This window comes from Athalia rosae, chromosome 5 (assembly GCF_917208135.1).
Source record: "Athalia rosae chromosome 5, iyAthRosa1.1, whole genome shotgun sequence".
NCBI lineage: Eukaryota > Metazoa > Arthropoda > Insecta > Hymenoptera > Athaliidae > Athalia > Athalia rosae.
The window spans coordinates 13933570-13957801 of NC_064030.1; the positions used below are offsets into that span (position 1 = coordinate 13933570).

General features: G+C 41.2%; 1 protein-coding gene across 12 annotated transcripts in view; it reads left to right on the top strand.

Annotated features, from left to right (window-relative positions):
* Positions 1 to 24232, top strand: part of LOC105684366 (forkhead box protein P1) — a 197852-nt gene that overhangs the window by 144658 nt on the left and 28962 nt on the right. The window contains exon 1 of one of the 12 annotated variants that reach the window (XM_048656214.1): positions 11856 to 11977. The exons of the other annotated variants lie outside the window; for them this stretch is intronic. The gene's annotated coding sequence lies outside the window, so the exon portion shown is untranslated. Of the gene's footprint in view, positions 1 to 11855; positions 11978 to 24232 lie in introns of those variants that run through there. 12 annotated transcript variants of the gene reach the window in all.

The following is a 24232-nucleotide window of genomic DNA, read 5'->3' on the forward strand; positions in this document are numbered from 1 at the left end:
AAAATCGCACAGATTCGAGCGCCTGAAAAACTTGGAAAAAAAAAAAGGGGTCGTACCTCGAAGGGGTTGCGAAGAAATGAGCACATTTTCAACGCGTCGAATGATATCGCTCATTGTAAATGAATAAATAAATCGGGGGTGTGGGGCGGGGGGGGGGGGGGGGGGGGGTGGTGGAAGAAGCAGTTGGTCGCGGGGGGTGGGTAAGTGTGTGCGGGGGGTGCGTGGGGGGGGGGGGGGGTTTGGCGAAGAAGGATGCGCGTTGTGTAAATGTGGTGCGGGGGGGTACGGGTTGTACGTGTGCACGTAGAGTACAGCGAGCGAGAGTATAGTCCGACTTGCGCACAAGTAACTCGTTGCTTGTTGGTTAAGAGGTCGAAACCCATCCACCTACCCACCCACCAACCAACATCCACCCATTTACCGGGTACGTTGAACGACGTCGGGACGGCTGCTGCTTGCCGGGTTGCCTCTGCCCGCTAGCCTAGACGACGACTACGACGACGACTACGACGACGACGACGACGACGAGAAGGACAACGAGGTTGGGGTGGTTTTGGTGTAACTCGCAACTGCGCGCAACGGCATCAGGACAAACCCCTCTCCTCGCCTCTCCTCTTCTCTTCTCTTCGCTTCTTCCCTCTCCCCTCTTATTTCCTTTCCCCCTCCCCCCCCCCCCCCCCCTATCCCTCTCCCCGCATCCATCGCCATTCGCATCGCCATCGCGGCGCTCAGCTCTTCTCTCTCCCTCGCTCTCGCTCTCTCCGCACCGCTTTTCATCCTCCTCCTCCGCCGCGTCCTCCTCCTCCTCCTCCTCCTCCCGTTCTTCATCCCCCCCCCGAAACCCCCTCCCCCCCCTTGACGCTCGCGATAACCCAACCATCTCAAGGCATCCTTAACAACAAGTGTACTACCCTCTATCCATTCGAATCGGCACACAACACAGCAAGCAACCCCAACGACATCACCGCGTTTGCTTCGCTACTAAATATACTTTACAACCGTATCCAAATACCTAGCAAACTTATGTCACGTATAGTTTAAAGGTGCTACAAAACATACCTGGCCACAGAGTATATTTTCTACAACTGTCAAGGTATTTTTGAAAAAAAAACAACGATAAACAAAAACAATAACAATAACAAAAAAGAAAACAATATATATCCTAATTGCATGCATAATATTTGTTTATTTGTTTATTTGTTTGTTTATTTATTTATTTGTTTATTTATTTATTTATTTGTTTATTTATTTATTGTTTATTTGTTTATTTATTTATTTATGTTATAAATAAATAAAAACAATCTTTTTTTTCCAATCAATATTTTCTCAAAATGTACAACGAGTGTTTTGTTTCGATTATTTATGTTATTTGTTCATGTTATTTATCTATTTATCTATTCTGAGCATGAAACTAACCGAGCATGACTGTGATTGTTGGGCATGTTTGTTTAATTAATTGTCGATGGATCTCCGTGTTCGTTTGTCTGATTAATTTAATTTTATTCAGTTTTTTTCGTACGTGGTGTTCGATCGTGTCGTTGATTCGTGGTGTAGTTTTGTTACGAGAAGGGAAGAAATTTTTTGACAGGTGGTTGTGATCGTCGTCGAATTATAAAATTAACCCTTCAATTAACGTTCATCAAGAGTGAAATTAACGAGATAATCTCTCAGGACAACGACGACGACGATTCTGAGAGAAATCAAAATTCGAAGAATTTCGTTCAGTAAAAACTGGAATCTTACGACGAAAAGTGAAAATTTTGTGTGCGCGACTAACCGAAACGAAATCAGACAGAAAAGAATTATCGAGATTTTCTAAATGTGCGGAAAACCAAGTTGTCAGTTTTTTGGTTCAATCGTTCTTCGGGTTTTTTGTTCATCGATGATTTTTTCCTTGTTTTCTTCTTGTTTTTCGCCGAAGTAAACGTGTGACATTTAAAATTTAAAACTATAATTATTGAAAATTCATCATAATCGTCATGGATAAAAAAAAAAAAAACATAAACTTCAAAAATTCGCCTGAAAGTAAAGTTTCTATTACGAAGAAAAACTTTTTTCAACACATGCAATTTCTGACAGGTGGGCATTTTCAAACTCTCGTTGATTTAAAAATTAAACAACAAATAAAGCTGTTCTCCCAAATCCAGTGATCATAAGAAACTCTAGAAAGTGACGTTCTTCCGTCGTATAAAAAACTAAACATCGCAAACAACAAAAATAAAAATGTTCATCGAATTAACGAATCATTATAAAAAGTGAAATTTGAGTTTCAACGGGAAACGGAAACTCCTTCAATATCATCCCAAGCATGAGAATGTTAACAATTCTGAATTCAATCCGAAAACAAAAAAAAAAAACTATCAAAAAACAATTCGCGAATGACAGTTTTAAAATTCGCCGCAGATCTGTGAGAAGTGAAAATAAAAAATCATCAATTGTGTCCATCGAAACGTTCGCCGTTCCGTTTTCCGTTTTTCATTTTTTTTTTTCTTTGTTTGCTGCTTCGTTCGTCGCTCCGTTCGTCGTCGTCGTCGTCGTTGTTGTTGTTTAGATTTTAATCTCGGCTTGTGTACGGGGGTGCGTGTTGCTGTATCGGGCGCGTAACACGCACTGTCGGTGGTTATGGTTTTGCGGAAAGCCGAAAGCTCCTCTCCGCTGTACAGCGGTTCGTTGAAAAGCTGTATCGTTGAGCGCCGACGCTCAGCGTCGCTCGTTTTGCGTCGCCTCCCTACTTCTGGCCCAACTCGTGAAACTCGGGAAAAGCAGAAATTTCCACCCTACCTACCCTACTACCTGATGCTGCTCGAAAACCGACAGTCTCGCGTCCACTGCGACGCCGTACGCACGAAACACTGCTAAACATCCGCACAAAACCGACCCCGTCACGTGCTCCTCGAAACGCTCCTCGTCCGACGCTCCGTAACGACCCCCGACCCTCGCGGATCCCCCGAGACCGAAAAAAGACTGAAAAAAAAACAATGAAACGAGAAACACGATCGATTCCGAAACCAAAAATTTCGAATGACCTCGATCGACGATGCTCAGGTGCTTGAGAAGAAAAAAAAAAAAAACAACGGAATTTCAGTCGGACGAAAAAAATTTTCGTCCGACATGTCCCGGGGGGGGGGGGAGGGGGGATGAAACGGTATGAGATAGTTAGGGGGGTAGTTTCCGCCCTCGTAGGTGATGAGATCGAGATACGTTAGATTTTGACAGGTTCTTTATCGCCGGGATCAAACGTTGCGAGGGGATGAAGAAAAAATAGAGAAGTAAGAATCCCTTAACAAGTTGTTTCCTCGACGATATTGATGTACCGACATAATGGGAAGGCGTGAGATGAACGAAAAGAGGAGAGAAGATTGGGAGGGGAGGGAGGGCAAGGGGGAGAAGGATATTTGTTGTATATTTCATGGGGGGGGGGGGGGGGAACGTCATCATCATCGTCATATTTTACTTCCGACGTGTGTACGACAATTTCGGAAGACCTTGACGGAAATCGCTTCCGGACCTTCCGAAGCTCGTTCGCACGATTAGATTTTCTAACCTGACGCGATTCAGCTGTCATATCTGTTTTTGAAGTTCGGCCGTCTCTTCGCATGTCAAAAAAAAAAAAATGAAAAAGGAACAGCGTTTTTTCGATTCTTCGAGTCAGGATCTGAAGTACTCGAACGAAGTGTGTAGCGAGACTATGTTTCATCGTAACCCTTTCAGAAGGGGATTAAAAAAAAAAAAGCGGAGATTATTTAAACTTTTTAACGCATTTGTTCTTTTATCTCGTTCTTCCCTTCGCTCTGATACCCTTGTGGAGCAAGGTAGATACACCTGTATTTAATCCGGCGTATGTAGTTTGTATTTCATATATTACACCAAGGATTATCTAAATCTCCGTATGATATTCTTCACAACCTTTTCCGACGTCTACTCGAATTTTTAATACGACCGGCGGTGCGGCAGTCGGGGACCGAATTCACGTACATGTACATCATTTTTTATCAACGCGTCAGCGGAACGCCGTTCGTCCGCCGCTCGCATCGCTCTAAATCAAAAGAAAAAAGCGACTCCATCGACGGAAATTTAAAACAACCGGCGGATAAAAATCACGAATGACATAACCTCAAATTTATCGCGTCGAAATCCTCGAGTTATCGTCCATTCGTCACGCCACGGGGGCATACGTTTTACTGCAAATTCGCTTTCTCCTTTCGTTCATCGACGCTTCCGAAGGAGCGTCGGCTCTCCTCGGATCCCCAAGCTCCCCTCGCTTCCGATTTCTTTTCTCAAAATCCCTCAAGTTCGCCGAAAAAAACGCACTGGTGTCGCCGCCGCGCTGGTCACGGCAAACGTACTTCTCTCGACGGATGGACGTTGCGTAGGGTTACGTCGACGTAGCTGGTGGAAGAAGGGTGGTTGGTGGTGGTGGTGGTGGTGCCGACCTTTTATTTCGTTCTTCAGAGAAGTTTATTGTGGCCATGCCGAATGGGGAGGGGGGGGATATTTTTTACTTTGACTTTAACTCCAGCCGTCGCTTAGTATCTCCGGACGCGTTGTATACGCGAACGAGCAACGGTTGAAACCTTTCGGACTCGACCGAAACGTGTGTGTAGGTACGGAGTGTTTGAGTTGAGACGGAATGCCGGTGAGACAGTCGGACGCAGACGGTGACAAGTATTTTTCCTCTTTCTTCTCCTTCTTCTTTATGTTTTCTTTTTTTTTTTTTTTTTTTAAACAAAAAGAAACTGGACGTAACGTCGAGGAGCGCGAGCGGCGGAATTCTTCACCCCCCGACACAACATCGAAACGCGACGTGTGGGACGGTTACTGTAACCATGTACGTGAATGGAGGTTCATGTGAATACATATTTGTTTAGCTAGAAGCATTTTGCTCTTTGGTTGCGCTAAATCTCCTTTTTTTTTCATTCTCTCTCCTCTTTCTCTTTCTCCCTCTCTCTCTCTCTCCATTTCTATCTCTCTCTTTTCACATTTCTGCGATTCGTGTAGGTCGCAGGGTAGGTACGTTACGTACTTTTCATCTTTCGCTATTCAACCTTCCGACGCAACTGCGAAACGCAACAAAGATGAACGATTCCACACGCGTTCGTACATCGTGTTCGCTGTATTCTTCATCTCGATTTAGGTACATACTTTTCTCTTCCCAAGATCGGTAGAAAGTGCGAATCGAACCTGAAATCCGTGGGGTTATGTTCCATCTGATTTTTTCCCGAGCGTCGAAAATTGGTTCTCCGAGTACCAACCTCGTTTCGGTCCAGCCCCCGAAAATTGGCTACTGGATAATTACTAGATCTGTTTTTTTTGCAGGCGATGTGATACAGTCGAAGTACTTCAATGCCAGGGGGTGGGGTGGGGGGTTAAATATTTTCTGTATTCTTCATCACGATTTAGGTACATACTTTTCTCTTCTCAAAATCGGTACAAAGTGCGAATCGAACCTGAAATCCGTGGGGGTTATGTTCCATCTGATTTTTCCCGAGCGTCGAAAAATGGTTCTCGGAGTACCAACCTCGTTTCGGTCCAGCCCCCGAAAGTTGGCTACTGTATAATTACTAGATCTGTCTTTCCAGACGATGTGATACAGTCGAAGTACCTTAATGCCGGAAGGTAGTAGGGTAAGGGGTTAAAAATTTTCTGTATTCTTCATCGCGATTTAGGTACTTTTCTTTTCCCTAAGATCGATCCGTCGCTACGGTACGAAGTGTAGACCAATCCTAACCTCTCTTCACTTCACCTTCGATTGAGGTTACGTTTCAGAGCTGACTCTTCTCGATCGTCGAAAAATGAGTACCTACCTTATTTCGGTCCGAAACGTTCGGATCGGTCCCTGAAATCCGACGTTGCTCGATTACCGGATTAACGGATCCACGCGTGCGGTGTCCTCGGAGTACATTACTGCCGCATGGGTTGGGGGTGGGTGCTGGGGGTCAGGAAAAGTTTTGTCGATGGGGGGGGGGGGGGGGGGGGGGGGGGGGGGGGGGGGGTAGGGGGGTGTAAGAATGGGGTGCAGGCTATAATACATATCGATTTGTCAACGATACGCCGGGCTGCTGCTTCCATTGCAGCAGCAGCAGCAGCAGCAGGAGCAACGGCGGTGGAGAGAAGTAGAGTATGGAGGAAAAAAAAATTTAATATATCCAAATATATCACAGCGCCAGCAGGCGGCGACGATCGGCCGGCCATTGAGAGGCTCTCCCATAATTTGATATGCAGCGATATTCCGGTTCTTATGGAGTGAGTCGGTGTAAGCCGGTATAGGGAATGCTCTACGAGGGGATGATGGTCGGACGGGGGGTGGGTGGGGGGGAGAGAAGGTGAAGAAGGCCGAGAGAAAATGGCCGGGGGTCAGTTCGGCGTTTGCGAAATGGTGCCCCGATGTATGGGTACACACACGCACACGCACCGACGTCCGTAGCCCGGTGAAAGAGAATATAAAGGGCCGCGGGGGCGGAAAGACAGAGGGGGGCTAGAAGTTACTGATGGTACGTCCTCCGCAGACCTAACGCAACCGGTCGGGGACATTAATCCGTCATAATACAGAGACCGCCGAACCGTTTCGAAGGCCCTCTGCCCCAATAAGTCTCGCCCGATTTTTTCATCCTCATCTTCCCCCCCCCCCCCCCCCGCCCCCCTTCGCTGTCCTACTCCGTATAACAATGAACAATATATTCCATGGAATGTACACATTTTATGGCCGAAAATCCGAAGAGGTGAACACCAGGTTTTCTCAACTTTTGGCCTTTTTTTTTTTTCACCGATTTTTCATAAGATCTTAAAAAGAGAATGAAAATAGGTTAGAAGTTGGGAGTTTTTCTTCCGCCTCACCCGTAAGATTGTATTTTTCGAGTGTTCGGGGTATGAGTACAGAAAAAAAGAGAAAAAAAAAAAAAAAAGGGTGAAGTGCATTTGATAAAAATTGATTCCATATCGCACCGTAACTCGAGCATCGTCGAAGTAGGTGAAATATTTCTTTCGCTCCCTTCGCGGAGGCGTGCGGCGACGGGGGCCGGGGGGCGGGGGGCATTCGCTCTATTTCGTAGTCGGTTACATTGTCCAGTTCAGTGAAGGGTAACGACGTCCCCCTACCGCCGCCGACTCCGCCGACCCCAGCCCTTAACGTTCCAGCTTTAGGGCTTAAACAAAACTTTCCTATATTACAAGTCGCCGTGAAATATGAATACGTTCATGGATGGAAAATGGCGACCCCCCCGGGGGGCCGGGGGGGGTGGGGGGAGGGGGGTGGAGTAGGGGGGAGGTTTCCACGGTCACTTTTCACCCATTACCCGCGAGTAGCTCATGGTACACCGGCGGTCTGTGTCGTTTGCAAAAGCCAATTTGTTATCGACTTATCGTTCAAATTACTTACTATTACTGTAGATTTATTTCACATATTAGTCGCCGCCTCGCCTCGCCTCGCCTCGCCGTCTCACCGAAATCCCAAAACTTTCTCTTTCTACCGTATTATACGCGTATGCACCTATGTACACGTATGTACTTCATATATGTATATAAAGTACATACGTATTACATATCATATGGTTACGCCCAACCCATTCTCTCTCTCTTCTTCTCTCGATTAATTATTAACCACGGCCCCCGATTTTCTCAAATTCTGTAACAGATTTACAAACTTAACCCGAAACGCCCCCAACCCGGCAGTTATTATTATTATTATTATTATCATTATTATTATTGAAGAAAGTTGAATTACTGTCATCTTCTTGTTTCATCCTTTTCGTTCGTTCTCTTACTTTTTTCTGGGATTTTTTTTTTCTACGCTTGTACAATTGTAGTAATTTTTTTTCTTTTTGTTGGCACCCAATCAACTACGTGTACATGTATAGGTATATACACGTGTGTCGTCGGTGTAACGCGTATCTCCTAATTTTAATTTCACTAATTGCTCGGATCAGGAGTTCTTTTTCCACCCGGGTAATATACGTGGTTACATTTGACCCGCGTATTCACCCCGGGGTTACTAAATTAATTTTATTTATCATTTTTTCTAGGAACATTATTTCTAATAAACGAGCCTAGGTGTGATAAATAGCTATGTTATAATAGCACGAGTATATAACAGTAACGGTATTTCACAACGCTTCGGATATGGAGACGCTAATTTGATACCTGGTTTTATTATCGTTTTATCGCTTCACTTTTAATTGATAATAGCTTCTTTTTCCCCAAATTTTATTTCGTCCGCTTTTTTTGTTTTTTTTTTTTTTTTGTTTTTTCATCAATCATTTACGTACACATACAGTTTTCAACGTTCGTATTTATTTTTCTAACGTATACGTATGTGTTTCGATAAAAGAAAAAAAAAAAAAAAAAAAAAAAGGGAAGAACTAGCGACGAGGCGCGGTGGTGTAAAACGTGTCTTAAGTAAAACGTGCGTTCGCGGACGATCGGTGTTCTTTTGTTTTTTCGATTTGTTTTTTCTTTCCCCTCTCGCTTCTTCTCGTTCCCTTCTTCGTCTTCTTTGTCCCGATTATATGTATAGTAAATTTCAAAGCAAAGCCGAATTCTTCACGAGAATCTTCGTAACCAGTTAAATACACACAATCAACTGTTTAGTTTGTTCATCTTGCGGCTCGTGTTTTCCAAAGGATGGAACTTCGTCGTTTACCGCCCCGATTGCTGTCCTGTACCACCGTCTCCTTCTTCCTCCTCTCCTTCCCCTTCCCCTTCTTCTTCTCATTATTCTTATTTTCTTTCCATTCTTAATATTTATTATTTTCACCTTTTATTTCTCCAGTCTCCTCGTCCACGAGGTGCGCGTCTCTGCTGTAAATCGATTTTTTTCTCTCTCATCTCTCTGCTGGTTGGACTTCCTTTATTTTTTCCTATTTGATTTCGTTCTATTTGAAAATTCTTTCTTTTTTTTTTTTCTCCCATTTTTTGGAATTTCTTTTTCGTGCCGCAGTCAGAGAACCTCGCGGCTTGTGCGCGGCATAAGGAGAACCGACGCGCGGACACTGTGTAATAAATAATATGTACGTAGGTATTATAGTTGCGCGGTTATAGTCAGAATATTGTTTAAACAATCTACGGAGTGACATTAACGGCTCCGCCAAACAAACATCCTTTCTTTTCCCTCGTGTTGTATTACTACTCGCTTCATTTGCTTTTTATTCTTTCATTCTATTTTTTCTTGCGGTCTTTCGAGTTTTTTTTTTCTTTTTTCTCTCTTCAACATTTTTTCTCTCATTTCTTGTACGTCCGATTTTTATGTGCTTTCATTGCGTTCTTCTACATCGGCCTAGGAACAATTTTTTTTTTTCTCTTTCCCATCTTTTCTCTCGAGTCGAATTTGATTCTATTTTTTTTTTTCTTTCCAATTAATTTTCATGCGGTTTTTGTTCTACTCTTTGGTTCGTTTCTGAAATTATATTAGAGAGAATATTTTTTCTTTTTTTTTTGCATCTCTATGAAAGAAAAAAAAAAGTACAGATTCGTGTTCCGCAAAAATTTTCCATCTAACAGTTATTTTTTCGTTTTTTCATTCATTTTTTGTTTTCCTCAGACCGAAATCTTTTCGCTCGACGTTTTTTGTTCTCGTTGTAGTTTGATTCCGAAACTATTTTTTTTTTTTTTTTTTTTTCATCGTGTTTTTTGGAACAAATTTTTCTTTGGACGAGTTCCGAATAAAATGTGATTAAGATTCTCGGAGGGAAATTGAAAGTGGAAAATTGTCGATATCGTATGTAGAATAATATGTGTAAGGAATATAAACAGATAGGAAATTTTTGGCGGAACACTATAAAACCTTGTTAGTGGTCCCTTGGCATTTATGAACATTTATCCAAAGCACGTTCGAAGGCTAATAGATATCCGGCGATCTAATAAAAATATAAAAAATAACGCCCTTCAAGGGCCAGTTTTCTCTTCGTTTTTTTTTTCTGTCTTTTTTTTTCTCGCCCCTCTCCTTCTCGCTCCGATCCTCCCTTGCATATGGTATACGTGCGGCTCGCTTTTTCAAGGGGGGCGGGGGAGGGGGGAGGGGAGGGACTCCGTTCGCCTTATATTTTTCCTTACTTTTCTAACCTCTTAGCCGTGGCCGGTTCGACGGGGAATATAAGGTGGGTATATTGAAAAATATACACCTACGTTTCGCGCGACTGACCGTTCGCTGGTTGCATATAAACTGCCAATTTTCAGAAACTGACCTCGTAAATCCAGCTCGCTTAGAACTTTTTTCCCTTTTCCATAAGTCGTTCCTTTCTTTCTCTCTCTCTCTTTAACATTTTTCGTTTTTTTCATTCCTCCCCGTCGTCTCCGCGCGGGCCCTTTAACGCCCGAAGAACGAAAAATTGTTTTTCGAGCATCCATTTTTTTTGTTTTTCTCCGTTTTGTGATTTCGCAAAGAACGAAACGGGGGGAAAGTTTGAAACTCTTCGAAAATCCACTTCGCAGATTTGGCTATATCGGAACAATAAGGTCGTTCCGCGGTTAATCGAAATTAGTAGATCGTAAAATAGTTGGGAACGTAGTCGGTTCGGGGGGAAAAAAACAGAACGTCGTGAGACAGCGGAATCTAGCGGTCTACGGATAAAGTAATAGGAAAATTCTCGCTATGATTGAATCCCGAGGGGCTTCTCTGAACGGGGATAGAAAAAAATCGGGTTATAACGTAAGTGCAAAATAAGGGGGAGACTCGAGTGCCGTCGGGACGACGACGCCACTCCTCACTCGATGGTTTCTACAGTATTTCCGTTTTATACACTTCGTTTCTTCTTCCGGTTGTTGGTCCGGCGGACGAAAAAAAAAAAAGAGAGAAAAAATCAAAAGACGAATCGGATCGGAGTCCGTTAAACGACCCCGAAGATCAGGTGTTCCTTTTTTTCTTCTTCGTTTTTTTTTCCCTCTCTATCTCTCTCTTTTTTTTTTTTCTTCGGAGGGGTGATCCTCCGTGTATCTCGGTTACCTCTATCTATACCTACCTATGTGGGGTGAATTAGATAACGACCGAAATATTTTTTCGACCCCCAGCGTGCCCTTGGGACTTGCTTTTAGTTATACAGGCACTTTATACTTTCTCTGACTCCGGAACGACGTGAGAATTTATCTCATTCGTCATTTGGATTTATATTTTTTGATTCTTGTTTTTCTTTTTTTTTTCTCGTCATCTTTCTCTCTTTTCGTTCTTTCTTTCTCTTTTTCGCCGCGACAGTTCGACGACGATCAACGATGGGAATCGAGACAAGAGAAACTTATATTTATCGATTAAACTAATGAAGAAAAAATAACGGATAAATAAAACATACGTGTTACGTGAGCGAAAACGACGACCCCGTTTATATTTGTTTAAGTGCAAGAAGGAGAAGAATAAGTATAGGAAGAAGAAGAAGAAGAAGGAGAAGAAGAGACCTTGGCAAAGTTGTTTTTCGTGAACAAACAAACTTTTCTCACTGCAGCAAGTGTTTCTTCAATTTCTCGGAGTTTAACAAACTCGTATCATATTTTATATACATACACACACATACAATGCATGGGTACATATGTGTGTTTCGTATATATATATATATATATATATACATGTTTCACGCATCGTGTAAACCGAAAAACAAATTACACCAATATATACGCGCATGTACATTTACGTGTAGATTGTTTCATTCGTTACAGATAGACGTACAAAAGTGTGTGTGGTTAAAAATTGTACACCTTTTTTTTTTTTTTTTATTTCATTTTTTCTCTCATCTAATTTTTATCGTCGCGTGTGGATATAACCTGATTAAAAATATTGTGTACAAAAATTACCTACTATTCTTTCTTTTTTTTTTTTTCTTTTTTCTCTTTGTCAATTATTTATTACACCAAATAAAATATTTTCGTATAACCAATAATAATTCGATTCCATTTTATCTTTGTGTTTCAGGTTAGTTCGTTTTGAATTTTTCGTCAAAACTACGCACTTAAATTATCGCGAGGATCTACGGAACTCTTGCGAAAAATCCTACCCCAAAAAGTGAGTAGACTTAAAAATTATTAAAAAAAATTTGGAAAAATAAAATGAAAAATCCTTTTCGATTCCCCGTACGCAGCGTTTTTCAATAATTCAGAGAAACAGGAAGAAAAAAAATAGAAGATTCTGTATCTTCTTGAGGGGGGCGAAGAACGTCGTCGATTGAAAAAATGAAATAGTACACGCGATAGAAACGGTTGTGTAAATCCCAATAACGTTCGTAAAAATAATCGTGAAAAATTATATATATATCTATATGTTTTTGTGTATGTACAACGGGCTTTATAGGTGAAGGTATATGTGGAATAATTTAGCAGTCAGTCAGATGCGAGGTTATGTCGGTAGAAAAATAAAAAGAAAAGTGTAAGAAAAGCTGCAGCGTTTCGAGATGTTCTTCGCTTATCGAATGGGGGATTGTAGAGAAACGCGGTTTATGTGTAAGAACGTATTTGTAAGGGTGGGAAAAGATGCCCATAAAGAGGCAAGAAAGACAACGACAATAACCGCGACTACATAGACGGCGTTTCGACGGTTCGGCATTTTTCCCCGTTATCCGAATCGCTCGTTCTCTATATCGTATCAATGAACCAGACGCCATAAATAAGGGCTGCAACAATATTGTGTGTAGGTACGTATGTACGTATACCCAGTGCGGCACGATAGGTAGTTGCGCACCCAGGGCACACGGATCCGCGGGACTTATTGTCGGCAGAGGAAATTCGGAAGAAAGGATTTGCCGCATAAAATGCCTCCTCCGTGGTTCCCACGGCGGTATTTTATCCGGGGAAAAGTATTCCGGTTATATTTCAAGCGAAATTTGTCGTTCCCGCAAGGAGAATCTATACTTACATCGATATTCGATTACACCGAGGCACGGGCGAGAGCGTCCCAACCAAAAAAAAATGACGCCGAAGCTATTTTCCATCCTAGAATGTTTCTCACCTTTTCTTTCCTCCTCGCGAATAACGCGATCAAAATTCACTCACCTTCGTGTTACGCTGAATCATCTCACCTACGTACGCCCGGTTAGGCTGATCTTGAATCGCTTGTCAGCGGCGTTTGGATAACTTTTCCGTGTAGCTGGTAGGCCCACGAAAAGTTGTCGAAGCGTGATTGGCCGCGAAGCGATCCACAATCGACCTATCCGGGCGTACGTTGCGATACGCGTAAAACAAACGAACGAAGATTATCACTGCACCTGCGACATCTGCGGCGGGAAATTTTAATACGGGTGAAAAAAAAAAAAAAAAATTACTCCGAAACTCCGCGCGGGCCGCGAAACCGAAAGATAAAAAAAAACATTTGTGTACGTTTATTTACGTAGCTTCTACGTACGACACATAATTTGTACATAACTTTCGTAATTTACTCGAATAATAATTACAAACCTGGTAAATCCAGCTGCAAGACGTAATTACCCGACTAATTAACGGCGAAATTTTTCACATCCTACGCTACGTAATTTTTGGAAATGCATACATATGTGTATGCACACATGCAGATATATAACACGTTATATTTTAACCGTAAACATGTTTTCTGAGTAATTGTCATCGCGTTTTGAGTCGTGCAGATTACGTACAAAGAAATATTTTTTCTCACCAGCACGTGTGAAATTCAGACTTGGATAAACTTTGTTACAATTTTTTTTCTAATCTGATTTGAATAGGTTATTAAGAGAAAAGGTTCACTTAAATTCTCTAATCCTAATTTTTCACGAATTTGTACTTTTTTCAAATACAAGGAAAAAAGAAGAATTCAATTCATTAGACGCGTGCGATTTTTGAAAAAAAATTCTTCAGGAATTGGATTGTAATTTTTTCTTATTCTTCCGTTGATTCTGGTTCTTATAAAATTATACTCGAGATTTGACGTACACCGAGAAAAAGAGAGAGAGAGAGAAAATGAAAGAAAGACTGAAAATCATCGTTCATCGATGTCATGCATACTCGTTATTATTAATTCAATTCTTTCGCACGATGATCGTCACATTTTTTTTTTTTTTTTTTTTTCACTCCGACTACCGTTGTCATGATAATGATGATGGATCGCCTGATGCGTTTACATGATAATGATTATGTGGACATAGTTTATTTATAATAATTAATCAAATCAATATATCTCAATATTTCATATCGTGGTGAATGTGTATAGCACAGGTAATCGAACGTCGGAAAATTAGCGTTCCACTTTAATATGCCCCCTCAAGGCGTCATTACGATCCTAAGTAATGAGGTTCAAAACCCAAAATAAAAGCAAACATACATACAGGGTGGACGAATTTTTACTAATGATTATTTATTTATTCATTAGTCCAGTCTTTCAATTTTTTTCCAATGAATAAAATAAACTAAATGAAACATTTTCGTTCTCGCTCGAAGATGCTCATTTTCGCTCCGTTGGTGAAGAAATCATTTTTTCCGACCCAATATAATGTGGGCTACAATTTTCACTCCGAAAGAAATTCAATTTCAGTAACTTCAGTCATAGAAATTATGTGAAGGAAATTTTAACGCAACAGCCGCGCCCTGAAAACGTCTCAATTATGACAAATGTTTGCCTTATATTGTATGTCCGACACTCGATGCTATGTACATACCTTTATATACCTATTTACATACTTATAGTTCGGTACTTAACTATCTAGGTGAGTAACTGTATGTAAACGGTATTCGATGTATGTATGTGGTTCTTGCATAGTCTTAATTACCTCGTCGCGCTATACCTGATCTTAGGTACATATGTAATACATACACGATACGTACGTATACCTCAACCGCGTGGATTCGTACATGAATATTTTTCAGAGACCCCGGAATTTTTTCGGCGGTTTTCTTTTTTTTTTCCAACTTCTTCGAGCGGGTGCAACACCAGAAGGGCGAAGGGGGCAAAGTCTAAACCTATGTACAATATACAGAAATATGTATATATATATTTTATACATAAGACGTATACGTGCACCTATATGTACATAAAATATATATATATATACATAAAAGATCGCGCGGGGTTATATAGCGGGGAATGAATGATGATGATACCATAACGCGACTGACTCCACTGAAATTAACGGTGCGAAAATAAATTACTCAAGAAATTTGCACTTTTATATAATATATTCGCCTTTATATGAGCTATGTATGAATACGTATGTACCTTCGCGGTGCAGGGTAATTTTGGGGTAGCGAGAAGAAGAAGCGTGAAAAAAAATTGAGAACAAAAAAAAAATAACAAAAATTTACGGATGTATTTCATCTGCACTAATTGTAAAGTGCGCAAGATTATCTATCATAGAATAATACGAATGCAGTGGAAGAAACATTTTCAAACTTTGAATTTTCGATTGCTGGGAAGAAAAAAAACGAGATCATTCTTTTAATCGAACGGTGCGTTGTTGATACGAGTTTCTTTGCACGAATTTCGATAGAGAAAAAATTTGTTCTCAACAAAAACAGAATAATTGATAAAACTCTCAAAATTTTTGTTTCTAGTCAATTTCTATTTCCTACTTGTTTTTTTTTTTTTTTTTTTTCAGTTTCATTTTCAATTTCCAACATTTACGTAAGTTCGCCAATTTTTTCTTTTTCTCCTTAAACAATGCGATCCGTAGCAATAAATAATTTTTCACGTATGCAGATGTATACTTATGTATATGATTCGTATTCGAGAAATTTTATGTTCAATGATATCCTCATTTTTTTTTTTCCTTATATTCCTTTCTTCTTTTCTTTCTTCTTTCGTATAATGTACATATTTATGTACATGAGAGAAGGCTGAATAGGGGTGAATTTAGCGAGACCAAGGGGTGTGCCGAGAAAGAGAGGTCGTTCGCCAAAGGTAAAACAAGAAAAGTAAATTACGAGAGAATTGATGAAAACAGCATCAATTCTTTTTTCACTCTCCCTTTTTTTCTCTCGCCTCTCGCCTTTTTCACCGCCTCTCAATATTATTCGGAAGCGATTCTCATTCCAACGTTTTTTTCGCATCGTTTTCTTTATTTAGAACGACTTCTGCGGTTCCAAAGCAAAAAATAAGAACACGACGTAAAATCTTAACGCTGAAAGAACTTCACTCGTAATTATCAATCTCATAATTTCTAGACTTTTTTTCTCAATCATCATGAATCATTATTTCCGATTGTAAAAAATAGATTCGATACTGTATAGGGTGAGTCATTGAAAACTGCGTGAGCGGGAGGAGCCTAGATCGCTTTTGTTGACCAGTCATCGCTACGCACGCGAGAAAAGTGGGGGGGAATCGGAAAAGCCCGCTCGTCAATCGAGGAAGTCGAGTCAAGGTCAAGCGCGTGTCTACCGAATATCATCAAGCTCCGCCCAATCTCGGAGCTCGTCAATGCTCGCCCTGTATATTCGGGTGTTGTGGATATATTTTTTTTTTTTTTCTTTTTTTTTTGCGTCAGTTCTGAGCGCGATGACGTCTCTGGTCGTGAGGGGGTGGTCCTTTTGACGCGTTGATTTTGATCGGGGACTTTACAGCGATCCGTATTTCTCTCTTCGCACGCGGGTTCCGCGCGCACCGTTTTTCTCCGACTAATGCAAATGTTAATATTCAAGACGTTGAACCAAATGAATATTAAACATGGTAATCGTTTTAACTTTAGTTCTACTATAATCATCTTGGGAAAGGCTGTATAGCCCGGGCATAGAAATACCCCGGCAGTCCGCAATTTCGTTCTATAAAGTCTAACGTATTCATTGAAATTTCAACCCACCCCTCTCTCTCCCTACCTCCCCCACCCCCACCCTACCTCCTCCTCATCTGCTGTCTCTCTATCTTTCTCTAATATTTTCGCATTTTCCGACTACAATAATTGTTCACTGATGATGTTGAAATTGAATCAAAAAAAAAAAAAATCTCAACGAACAAAGAAGTACATTCCATGCATCGACGACCAATCGAAAGACGGTAAAATAGATACACGGAAATAATTTTCGGAAATTCGTCTAAAGGAAAAAAAAATTCTGTCAATAAACGTGACAAATCCATCCGATCTCGAATAATCGGAAGGCGCATCTTTTCTAATTTTTTTCCCACCGACGGTCTTTCTTATTTTATTTTATTTTATTTTTTTTTTTTCTCCAATTTTATTTCATTCCTTTCTTCTTTTACTAGTTACGTTTTCCCTCGGGACTTTGATGAAAAATATTGGATAATTTTCCGACTCGAAAGAGGAGAAGATGTTGCCCCGGGGTTTTAATTGTATCATCAAGAAGCTCAAGCTGTGCACGAAATCAGCGCGCTTGCAACGGAAGGGGTTTTTCGGCCCCGTAGTCGGCGGCGATGGACGGGAAGGGGAAGGGGAAGGGGGAAGGGAAAGGGGGACGTTCGGGGGTTGATAATATCTGGATAGGTGGGAAAGAAAGAGAGAAGCTCCGAGTTTAAGTAATATCAGGTAATTTTTAACCGCAGTTTCACCCTCAATTGTTTCTCCTCGCCTTCCCCATTAATGGCTTCAACCGCTCCGCGGACTGCAACCTTCTTCGTTTTTAGGAAGCGGGGGAGAAAAGAGATCTTCTTGTGATATTTGGAAAAAAAAAAGGACGAGATAACCGGAGGAATTTTACTCCGACTCGTACACTAGCGCTCAATCTGTATACGTAACTACTTCACTCTCTTATTTTCACTTCATGTACTTCATCTCCGGTATATATATATATATATATATATATATATGTATGTATGTATCTACGTACCCCGTGCTTTACATAGGTATACCTATTTACTATTTATTAATCTTATTTACGATTCATCTGACGCCTACATTTTTACAACTCTCTTCGTCATGCTAATTATATTACGTATTAATTGTTATTACCCTTAACCCAAGATTGCTATTGCCGCTTCTGAGGCTACCTTCTTACCCTCCGAACGCGAATCCCCCCCTACCTCCCTCCCTTCCCCTCCCCCTCCACGGTAGACCAACAATTTCATAGCGGTGAAATTTTAACGGAAAACTTGATCAATAAGGAAACAACAATTTTCGAATTTCTCTTCCGTTCTCTAATCATTTTTTCTCCCCATTGAGTTTTTCTTGCTTTTTTGTTTTGTTTATTCGTCTCTACGATTTTTTTCTCGAATTGCACATCCCGTTTTTTTCGGAAAATAGAAGAAGAAAAACTGCAAATCTTTCAATTCTTACCTTTTCTCATATTTTCGATTTTAAGTTCGTCGTCGAGTGAGTGCAAAAAACGTAGAGAAGAGAAATTTACGCATAAACCGCGCGGTAAGAAATTTCGTCGGGTGAGAGGAATGGGGAGAGTCCTAGAATAAAAATTGTTCTGGGCAAGGAAGCTTCGCTTCTTCATAATTCACCCTGGTACTAATTGATACTAAATTATTAATCGGAACAAAACTCGAGGACTTTATATACTTGTACATGTACATATACACGAAGTACATATACGACTTTATATACACGATGCGGTGCACAAGCACATACCACACTCCCCCGAAGATAAATATAAAAAACAAAGAAAAACAACAACAACAACAACAAAAATGATAACAGCTCATACCTGCATACTTTGATCGACGATAGAAAAAAAAGAAAAGAAAAGAAATAGATCGTCAGGCCGGTTGATAAATAAAAATTTAAAAAGATGATGAAAACAAAGAAGGAAAAAAAAAAATAGTTAAACCCAAAGAAGGGTTCGAAAAATCAGCTCGGCGAAATAATTATTCTCTTCGTTTTGTTCTGAGCTGATACAGCTCGAACGTAACGTGAACGGTAAACGGAGTAAAGAAAAGGCTGCTGACTACGCGGGTAAAAAGCACGACCAACACTTTGAAATTTCGAGTTTTGAGGGTGTGCGGAGGCGTATAGGTGTGTATGCAGGTACACGGGACGAGCGTGTATTATGTATAGATGTATTAAAATATCCGTGCACACGGACCACCCGTTGCTTTCGCAAGGCTCGCCTCGGCTCGCTGGCAAGTTAACGTAATTTTTACATTGTTTGATTTTCATTAACAACTCTTGTATACAGCTGCTTCGAGCCGTCGAGTAGTAGGTAGGTAGGTAGGTAGGTAGGTAGGTAGGTAGGTAGGTACGTAGGAAGCGGCTGCTACTCCACCGTTACCGGCCAACCAACACCAGAACGAAAGCTTACAAGCTAAAACTCTGAGAATCAGTTCTACTTCACAGTTTATCCAGTTTAGTGTTTAGTTTCACTCTTTTTTATTCGTCCTTCTCTCTAGCTCGACTTTATATCCCGTGTAGGTTCGTGCATGGCAGACACCTACGTACCCGACGCAGTACGTAAGGAGTGAAGTATGCGTCGGAAGCTCTGGGGGCGGCGAGAATTTTTTTTTTCTCTCTCTTCCTTTTTTGTTGCGAAAGAAACGCGTCAAGTCGAAGTTCGTTACTCGTCGCTGACCGGACCGATTGAAGATTTTTGCACATTTTTTGCAGTTTTTTTTCTATCGAAAAGCCACCACATCGCAAGACTGTACATGGGTGTAGATTTTACTTTTGCAAAAAGAAGAAGAATAAAAAATTTACTTCTCTAATCTCAAAAATGAATGATTGAAAGGGAAGAACGTGGGGAGAAAGGAGATGAGGCTTGACGCTACTTTTCTTTTTTTTTTTTCCATTCCAACAAAATCGTCATATTTTTTCACGTATCATCAAAATTTGATATTGCATTTGTGAGAAAAAACCGAAAGTATTTTTTTTGCTTTCTAAATATTCGGAAAAAATCGTTGCATTAATTTTGAGAAAAAAAAAAAACAGGAGAAGATTGTAACGCGTGAAAAACAAAAAGTACCAAACTTGTTACGTGTATGTCTATTATAGTTTGTGTACCGAAATAGTTATGATAATAATTTCACGATTATATCAATTAAATTAAGTAGGTATATAAAACATGTATACGTAATAACACTAATAATAATAATAACAATTTGTTATCTCGAGTATAATAAGGTGTGTTTAAACATCGTGTTGAGACATTTGAACACCTGCGTTGCCATGCTACGTCTATATGACGTTGCATTAAATTCCGAACCACAAACACACAATTATTCGGTACCGAGCAACTCGAAAAAGCTTAATTTTATTTGTTGGAATCGTTCCGTTTTGTTATAATTTTTTTTTTTTCCATCCCATCTCCTTTTCCCTTTCTCCCTTTCTTTTATCCTTTCCAACTTATCTCTCGTTATCGCACCGACTCGGAAGAAAGAAATGAAAAAGGAAGAACAAAAAAAATGGTTCATCGAACCCGTGGGATAATTTTCAACCTGTGGGATATCGGTTGAAAAATTATATACGGGCTCTGTGTGTACGCTCTTCCCGGATTCGAAATTGAAAAAGAATGTAACCCGGCGGGTGAGGGAAGAGCGAGAAAAAAAAGGAGAGGATGAAAAGAGAAAAAACGGGGGGAAAAAAATTGAATGAAACGGAATGGGAATCCTTTTAAAAAAGGAACGAGAGGAAGAGGACGAGCGGAGAAAAGGGTGTACGGATAGCGAAGGAGGAACGAGGAGATTCGGAATCGCGGGAATTTTCAGGCGGGAAATGATCGTGCAAGGCCGTTGCATATTTGCATGCACGTTAGCTACGCCCGTTCATGTTTGTAGAGTCGCTCAGCCGTTTTGTAAGCAAACCCGCAGAATACTGGAATTATTCCCTTCGATGCACCATCACCACCCGTTGGATGTATTCCACCTCCTCTCTCGCTCCATCTCCGTCTATCTCTCTCTTTATCTTTCTCTCTCTTTCTCTTTTCTTGCTCTCTCTCTCTACGCAGCTGATATTGTACAGTACCTACGCAACGTATTCAACGACTCTGCTCTCATCTTTTCTATCCCCAAGTACTCATTTTTTCCCCCACACGTCTTTTGAAATGAATTTCCGTCCCGAAAAAGTAGTTTACGCTACGAGTGAAGTGGTTAGCGAATCGATTGACGATCGAGTCGCTGCCATTGGTTATAACGCAGTCACGTGACCACGAGTTTGGTAGATGGCGCTCGAGCGAAGGCGATCTAACCTCAAAGCGAATTTTGCGACGTCTCGATCGCCGAATCATCTTCTATTCCACATGTGACGTACGTTATTTTTTGCAACACCTTCTTCAAACATCCAATTTGAGAGAAACGTGACCCAAAAAATGATACGATATTTATTTCTTTACGGCTACAGTACGGTACATAAAAAACTGTGAAATTATAGAATACTTACCTCACTCGGTCGGTAAAGTAGAATGAAAACTTAAGGCTGAATAAATCGGGCTCTTACGGTATGACACTTACAATTAGCTCTCGAAAATGGAACTTTCGAAGCAGGTGTTGCGCAAAATCATCTCATCCCAATTTTCAAAGTATTTTTAAACGATGAAAATGAAAATAAAAAAAAATACGGGAGAAATAAATCGAGAGAGAAAGAAACAAAAATCTAAAAAAAAAAATCGGATTAACGAAAAATCGATTGTCAGAAAACTTCGGGGGTAGTTTCAGGTCGTGTATCATAGGGGTAACGTTCGGTATACATGGAATAAAATTGACCGAAGGGATCTTTCTCCCCATAGAGGGGGGGGGGGGATATGGTCGGCGGAGTTTATAAAACGAATGGAGGAAACGAAACTGGACAGATAGATAGTGCGTATATACGCGACTACCGGGTACAGGTATATCTATGTATAGGTGATGGAAAAAGGCGACGTCGAGGATGTCGGCGTCGGTGACGCTCGGCCGACGATGACCGGTGGCGGTGGTGGTACGGTGTTTACGTAGTACGTCCTGCGGAATATGAAAGCGCGGCGAGTTTAGTTTTCGAGGGTGGGAAAAAATAAAGGGAATGACGACCCTCCGGGGGCGGCAGGGTGAGGTGGAGAGGGGGAGAGGGGGAGAAAAGGGGCGGAAAAATAGAGACGGAATAGCGAGAGGAGGAGGAGGAGGGCTACGTACGCGTACGTACGTCACACCGGAGAACGTGTCCAGATGGACAACGTGAAAAGGAGAGAGAGAGAGAGAAACAAAAAAAAAAAAAATACGGACGAACGAACGATCCGGATCAAACGAACAAGAGATTGCAGCCAGGGAATCGTGCTCAATCATTCAATGGAATAACTTCCAGCTGTAGACGAATGAGACTTTACGTTTCAACGTTGGCGATCTACGGGCCCGTCTGTGTACACATAATATGATGTAGAATGTGCCGGAACCGTTTCAGTTTTCGATCTGGCGCGGGATAAATTCGACTCGCATGGATATCCCCGCGTGTAAGTTCGAATCTCAGTTCAAACATGCTAATTGATTGCCACGATGTAGAATTGCCCGGATTGATACTGCACTCCGCGTTCCGTATAACCGGAGTTCTATGCCCGCTACTCCGTGCGGATTTTAGTGCCGAATTTTTAAAAGCACCGAGCGTCGGAAACCATCGAAGAACGACGGTCCGGGTAGGCCGTATCGGGAATTTATAAATAGTTTTGCGAAAAAAAGAAAATATTTGCGCATAAAAAATTTATCGCGAGTTCGTGGATAGATAAAGAGCTGCTTATCAATATGTATGTACCTCAGCTATGTATATATATATAAAAAGTCTATTTAATTCATTGATTGATTTTTAATTGTTAATAACATCGTTGATCTCCAGTCGATCGTTAGATAACGCCGAGTGTCCGTGGGCTCGATTTTTCGTTTTGGTTCATTTGATTTTTATTTTTTTATTTTTTCATTTTTTTTTTTTCATTTTTTTCCTGCTTTACTATAGGGGTGACTTGACTGAATAGCGGAATATGCAGTTCGTCGATTGAAATCTCCAATGTACATAGCGACGAGGTGATAAATTTATGAGATTCAGTCTGACGCACGTCATCGCATTCTGCGAGCGACACGTTTTTAACGTGAAAGTAAAAGAAAGAAACTTGATCAATTCATTGACATCGTAGAAAAAACTGCAAGTTTGGGGCGCGGGCGACCGAACGGACCCAGACAGAGCAAAAAATGCCGAAAATTCGGATCGTTATCGCTCCCATTTTGTATCCTCTTTTCCTACACAACCTAAAAATCATGCGAATAAATTGGAACACAAAGATATTTTTGCACCTTTTCCTGCCGAACGAGACCGCTCGTTTTTTTTTGTTTTTTTTTCTGAGAGAGAGACATCGGAAATTCGAGACACCTAATCCCAGGCCGATTGTGAAATTGATTTTCTTCTCCTTTCTCAATTTTTGAAAAAAGCCCAGAGTGACCCGCATGAATATCGGACGGTCGGTAAACGGGCGCGCTTTTTTGCCTTCCTTTTTTTCATCGCAATCGTCACACCGACGATAATTATATATGATAATAATTATGTGCGTCTTCTTGATTCTTAATTATTCGGCGCCTGTAGTGGCAGCTTCTCGTTCTCTCTTTCTCCGTCTTTATCTTTCCCTGATTCTAATTTGTCTGGTGTACGCGTTTTACACCGTGAAGTTGAATTTAGTATTCCGTATCCAACGTCGTCTTAGTCGTCGTTGTCGTTGTCGTTGTCGCTGTCGCGATAGGTGCAGCGATTCCCTATGTATAATACATGCACATTACATACACCCATGTATATATATATATATGTATGCGCATATCATAGTATTGCACTTCGCGCGTTACGTTTAGTTTATTATGATACCGAACGCGTTTTCCACAATTCTCGGCTGTCGTTCCCCCCGATCTCCCCCCCCCCCCCCCCCCCCTTCATCCTCAATCCGATCCTACGCTCCATGACCCTTCCCCATCTTCCTCTCGTCTTCTCTTCTCTCCTCTTCCGTTCTATTCGCCCCCGCTTAGACGAATACCTCGGAAAATAAGGCAAGGTGGCGGAGGGTGTTAAATTTATCATAAATATATTCTCGTTTTCCGCCACACCTCTGCACTAGAAGAAAAAAAAAAAAAACTTCACGGGGTTGTTCAGCTTTTGCTTCCGATTGTCCCGTGTCGCGATAATTTTTTTCCTCGCGTACCGCGCTCCTCTGTACGTATACTTAATTTTTGCGAGAATCTCGACGTCGCCCCCGCTAGCGTTGAACGCGCCCGGTGAGAACGGTGTGATTTTTGGATGTGGGAGATTCGGGGGGGGGGGGGGGGGGGGCGGAGAAAACCGAGAAACTTCCAATTTAATATTAAAATATTATGACAAATGTCAACACGAAAGCGTATAGTAGTGGAGCCGCGTCGAGTCACGACGTCTGATTGCACTGTACGCTCTAACACGAATACGCAATGAGATGGATTCTCGAACGCCTCGACGCCCGACTTCGAAAT